The sequence below is a fragment of the Zingiber officinale genome, chromosome 1A (assembly GCF_018446385.1).
Source record: "Zingiber officinale cultivar Zhangliang chromosome 1A, Zo_v1.1, whole genome shotgun sequence".
Taxonomy (NCBI): Eukaryota; Viridiplantae; Streptophyta; class Magnoliopsida; order Zingiberales; family Zingiberaceae; genus Zingiber; species Zingiber officinale.
This window is the reverse complement of record NC_055987.1, coordinates 105,522,695-105,529,088: the sequence shown is the minus strand read 5'-3', so window position 1 is coordinate 105,529,088 and position 6,394 is coordinate 105,522,695. Positions and strand designations below refer to the sequence as shown.

The following is a 6,394-nucleotide window of genomic DNA, read 5'->3' as shown; positions in this document are numbered from 1 at the left end:
TATAGAGCAATAGAGATCTTTAAGCATGTTACAACATGATCTAAACTGGAATACTAAGCCAAAATCGTAAACTGAAAACTAAATCTGCATACTATACTAATCAAGATTCTACATTCTATGCTACACAATTTCTGCATATTATGCAAACATAAATTCTGCACTATAATCCTTTTTTTTAAAAAAAAATTGCACTATAAGTTCCACCAAAAATCTGCACTACAAGTTCCATCAAAAATCTGCAATGTAAATTCCACCAAAAATCTGCACTACAAGTTCCACCAAAAATCTACACTATAAGCTTAATTAAAATTTGCACTATAGGCTTAATTAAAATCTACAATATAATCTTAAATAAAAATCTGTACTATAAGCTTAATTAAAATCTGCATAAAAATCTGAATTTCTAATTACAAGGGAAAAACAAATCTTGGATCTACTCTAAATTCCCAAGCAACCACAATCCTTTACAGCATATTCTGAAAACTAAAAGAAACACTAAATCAAAGCTTGAAACCACCCTTACCGCAGGTGAGTAGCACTTACTTTGCTTCTTGGACTCAAAACCGAACAAGAGGGCTTCTAGGGTTTGCGGAGAGTTTGAATTTCTGACTCTTCTTCGTTCCCACAAGCTCTCCTCGATGAGCCGGTCTCTATTCCGTGAAGATCTCACAGAATCTACCCTTCGCCGACCGCCGGATACAAGACCTAGCCGCGGCTTTGTTTTCCACCCGAGCTCTGCCGTCGCGAGCGAGAGAAGAAGGAGAGGGGTTTTCGGTCACGGGAGGAATTAACATCAACTTATCCCTTTTATAATCTCCAATATTCTGTTAACCTCTTAAATAAATTTTGCTATCGTTTCTAAACAGAACCGCCCGCTTGGGCACTTGGTCAGCCGGATTTGCTTAAGGTTCGGGTCGGGTCGGAGGTCGCGGGTTCGAATCTCGGCTGCATCTCTTTTTATTCCTATTTATTCTCTTTTTTCTAACTACTGCTTAAATAAATTTCATCCCTTATTTGATTAGCATCGCCCGCTTGGGCACTTGGTCAGCTGGATTCGCTTAAGACTTGGTTCGCGTCGGAGGTTGCGGGTTCGAATCCTCAGCCGAACCTTTTTATTTTCTATCTATTAACTATTACTTAAATTAATTCTGCTTCTTCTTTAATCAGCAACGCTTGCTTGGGCATTTTGTTAGCCGAGACAACTTAAGGCTTTGTTTAATCGGAGGTCTCCGGTTCAAACCTCGGCTAAATTTTTTTATTTTTTTACAACTTGTTTCTTTTGGTAAAAATACCAAACGAACTCCAAAAATTACATAAAAATACTCTAAAAAATTCTAAAAATCTCTAGAATTTTTCTAAAGTATTTCTAAATATTTTTAAGCACTATTAGGACTCGAAATGAGGAAGTTTGGATTGTTACATAACCAGTTAGACTAAGGTTTTGTACTAAGTTCAGTGGATAGGACTATTTGGAAAACCTTGAAGGCATGGTTACTTTAATGATGTCCGAGTGACTCACCATATCCCAGAAGTTTATCCAGAGAACGCCTATTTGTTGAACCCAAAGTCAAACCTGAATCTAACACAAGTTAAAAACAAACTCTAAAATTGATTCTAATTCATCTCATAAAATCATAGGATTCCCTGATTGAAAATATAGATCGGGTGAGATGACTAAGAACATAAAATTACAATTAAAATTAAATTAAATTAAAATTTAAATTAAATTAAATTAAATTAAAAATTTATTTTAAAATTAAAACTTAATTTTTTTTAACTTAAAATTTTATCTTAAAATTAAAACTTCTTTTTTTTTTAACTTAAAAATTTATTTTAAAATTAAAACTTAATTTTTTTTAAGTTAAAAATTTATTTTAAGATTAAAACTTAGTTTTTTTAACTTAAAAATTTATTTTAAAATTAAAACTTAGTTTTTTTTTAACTTAAAAATTTATTTTAAAATTAAAAATTAATATTTTTTAACTTAAAATTTTATTTTAAAATTAAAACTTAATTTTTTTAACTTAAAAATTTATTTTAAAATTAAAAATTAATTTTTTTAACTTAAAAAATTATTTTAATATTAAAACTTACTTTTTTTACTTAAAAATTTATTTTAAAATTAAAACTTACTTTTTTTAACTTAAAAATTTATTTTTAAATTATAAATTAATTTTTTTAAACTTAAAAATTTATTTTAAAATTAAAACTTAATTTTTTTAATTTATTTTAAAATTAAATTTTTTTTTACCTTAAAATTTTATTTTAAAATTAAAACTTAATTTTTAAATAAAAATTATTTTAAAATTAAAACTTATTTTTTTAACTTAAATTTTTTTTAAAAAAATTAAAACTTACTTTTTTTAATTTAAAATTTATTTTAAAATCAAAACTTATTTTTTTTAACTTAAAATTTTTTTTTAAAAAATAAAACTTAATTTTTTTTAACTTAAAAATTTATTTTAAAATTAAAACTTAATTTTGTTTACTTAAAAATTTATTTTAAAATTAAAACTTAATTTTGTTTTAACTTAAAATTTTATTTTAAAATTAAAACTTATTTTTTTTGTACTTAAAATTTATTTTAAAACTTAATTTTTTTTGGTCCAATAGTTAGACTAATACCAATTTCTACCCATTATAGGAAACTAAGTGGATTTTGGATAGTGATTGCTCCAAACATATGACTGGATATCACACAAAATTCTCTCAACTCACCTACAAAAACCTAGGAACAGTTGCCTTTGGGAACAACGGCAAACTCAAGGTACTTGGTATAGGTAACATCGAACTAAAAATTGACTTTATTATTACAAATGTGTTACTTGTTGAAAAGTACATAACTATTACGGGGGACGTTTATAGGTAACATCGAACCCAGTAATCGCCTTTATAGTCCACCCTGTTACGGGTGACGTTTGACGAAACCAAAGTACATAACTCCTTATGTAGGGATCCATGGTGACTTTAGGTCAAAGGACTAATAGTCATACTAATAGCCACATGAGAAAGTATATGACACTCATATAACGATCCATGATACTTTCTCATGGCGGGTCATTCAGTATACATTCTCTAATGCATACCCATGTGTTAGCTTGATATCTCTATATCCATGACTTGTGAGATCAAGTCATCAAGCTGACCTACATGCTAGTCTTATTGTATTAACATTGTCCCTGAATGTTAATACTCGACTAGGAATGATTTAGAGTAGTGTTCCCTATATCATCTCACTATCGATTCAACCAATCGATTGATATAGGTAAGAACCTTCTACTCAAGGACGTTACTATACTTATTTTATCTGGCACTAATACAGATAAGCATAATAACCAAAAAACTAAATGCCTTAATATATATACAAGAATATGATATACATGAGTCCATACAATCATCAAATGATTGGCTCTAGGGCTCTAACTAACACTAAAACCCCCCAAAAAAATGAGATTGTAGAAAGAAAAATAGAACATTACTTGAGGCCTCTAGAACGATGTTAAATGAATACAACTTACCTAAATATTTTAGGGCAGAAGCTGTTAGCACAGCTTGCTATGTACAAAACAGAACAACACTAAACAAAACCCATAACAAAATATTTTTTGAAGTGTATTACAATAAACAACCTAATATAAAATACTTTAGAGTGTTTGGGTGCCCAGCCTTTATATTAAACACAAGAGAACATTTAGGAAAATTCACCTCCAAGGTTGAAAATGGAATTTTCCTAGGATACTCCCTAAATAGTAGAGGCTACAGGGTTTACAATTGTAACGACCACCCTTCTTACTACTACTACTCTCTAAGAGTGACCATTACTTAACTACTAACTCTACTTAACTGGTATGATTAAAAATCACATGGAAACCCTACCGAAAAATTTCGGTAGAATCTCCCCTGTACCGGTGACCATATTCAACAATACATGCAATATATACTCAGCCACAAGCGGCTGGAACACATATCAATCAACCACGCAGTATAATAAATCCAAAATAAAGAAAACAATACCACAACTCATCACACTATATCACAATTCATCTACTATGTCCTAATCACATCAAAATATCATGTGCTATCTCAAATACTTCTAACATAGCAAAAGACAATAGAAACTAAAATAAAACTTCTTTCCTAGTCCCAAGGCTTCCATAGTCCTGGCATCACACATCCTTCAAACACCTCCTTGTCGCCTTCCTTTCTATATCTTTTCCTTTCTTGTATCTGCAGTAAGAGGAAGTGCAATCTATAAGCAAAATTTGCTTAGTAAGCACTATCTAACTGTGAGATCTCGGAAGAAATTTAATAAATAGGGTTCTTTCAGAAATAGCCTTATAAAATTTTCTGGGAATTTTTCGGAGCTCGTACGGAGGGTTTTGAGGGGATCAATTTCGGGCGCGGATAAAGCCTGTTTGGGATACCCGCTTAAGTGAGGAAATGTTTCTAATTATAAATTCCTTTTTCCTTTTTCTTTTCTTATTTCCTCCCCCAACCCAACGCCGATATCCCGACCCGATCTCCTCATCCCCGACCATTCTTCCCCGATCTCTTCTCCTCACCATCGATTCTCTCTCGTGGACGACTTGGCGCCGAGACCGGAGGAGCACCTTCGACGATTGTCGATGTTGCCTGAGGAGGAAGTCACCGGAGCTCAACGGAATCCAAGTTGTATTCGACCGAGGGGTCGCTGCTTTGGTGATTTCTGTGGCCGAGTGTCGACGATCGATGGCTAGGGCACGGTGAGAGCTAGATCTTGCATCGTCTTCCATCGGTAGACCTTCCCTCTCCTCCCTCACGCCGACTGCCGACGCCACTGGAATCGAGTCAGATTTGATCGTCGGCATGAAGAGATAATTAGGGCTTTGAGGGTAAGTGACGATCCTTCCTCTTGTCTGTTCTTTGATTTGTGCCCTAGATCGAGTCTTCTTTCCCAATTCTTGCTCGTTTCCTCTCTCATTGTTGGCAATCGCAGGTCAGGTCTTGGATCCCTTCTTTGTTGTTGTTGATTGAGAGTCAGGGGAATCCCTGGTATGCTGGTTCACGGAGCGGAGTAGGTGATCCATCTGGAAATGATCAGTTGAGGTAACATGGGGAATTCTGTAGATTCAAGGATTTTGATGAATTCTTCGTTTTGGTGATATCTTTCGATTCTAAACTAGGAGGGAGAGATCGGATCCAATTACTTGTTGTAACCCACAGATCAGTTCTTGGATGTTTCCTTCTTTGCTGTGATAGAGGTGTTCTGTAGGTTGGGTGGTTCCTTGTTCTTGATTCAGCAGAGGTGTTCTTGTTCTTGTGGGTGCTGTGGATTAACAAGCATGACTGTGTACTGTGGGTGTTGGTTCAACTCTACTTGTTCTAGCATCCAGTAGCTGAGATTGAGGTAAGGAACAGATAATTGATATATGATGTGTAGGGATTTTGATACGTATGGTAGATGATTATTAGATGGTTGTTCATGTGTAGATTTATTTAGTTTAGAATGAATCTAATTGAATGATTAGGAATAGGGTAACTAACCCTAATTACCTGTTAGGTTTCATTAGGTAGGTTGAGATTGATGTGATTAGGGTTTTTGCCCTAATTTAGTTCTAGGGGTTTTATTTAGCTATTCATTTGATGTAGCTAAATAAAATCTATATATATTGTTTGTTTGACACAGGACTCTGATTCGAGACGGCGTCTCGACGTCGACTTTGGATTGCGTGATTTGTACCTTCTATTTGAGGCGGGTACCCTTTGACTTATCTTTTGATACTGTCTTATGATATGTGCACTTTATATATAATTACTAGTGATTGGTAGTTTTAGTACTTCCCCTGGTTTTAGTTTAGTTGATACCTGATACATGGTTCTACTGTTAGCTGCTATACCTTAGTATGTTTTTCTTTCTGGCTATGTTATCTATGTTCATAGAGATAGAGGTATTTATTGTGCTTCCCTCTATACTGGATTAGTTGATAGATATATTGGATATGTGATATTGGATTCATGTTATTTATTATCCTTGTTATATATGTGTTTATCTTTTTGGCACCTACACATATGGAGGAGGATATGTTCAGGTATGACATACTGTAGCCGCATGCACCATATTGCATGATTGCATGCTGGGCGATTGACGACTCCATTATTGTTGAGCTCGTCGGTCGGCTACATGGGCCTACACACAACGTGACCACTACATGGGTAGTGGCACAGCACTCAGGGTGTGTATGGTAGGTTGCCCGGTGGTGCTCCTCTAGGACGCTTATGGGTAGCGTGACAGGAGCATGGTAGCACGCCGGGGTCCCTCCCCGTCATTGTGTACCGGGAGATGAGAGCATTGCGCTCCCTCACTATGTTTGAGGTAGGAGGATAGGTGTACTCCGACAGCATCCCATCCACTCGG

At 34.3% G+C, this 6,394-nt stretch overlaps 1 long non-coding RNA gene across 2 annotated transcripts; it reads left to right on the top strand.

Annotated features, from left to right (window-relative positions):
• Positions 1–4,660: 4,660 nt before the first annotated feature.
• On the top strand, positions 4,661–5,200 carry LOC122008441. Of its 2 annotated transcripts, none has more exons than XR_006119287.1 (3): positions 4,661–4,871; positions 4,981–5,085; positions 5,163–5,200. It is a non-coding gene; the product is annotated as an uncharacterized LOC122008441 (long non-coding RNA). The 2 variants fall into 2 exon arrangements; XR_006119286.1 differs by having other exon boundaries at positions 4,976–5,085.
• Positions 5,201–6,394: the final 1,194 nt, after the last annotated feature.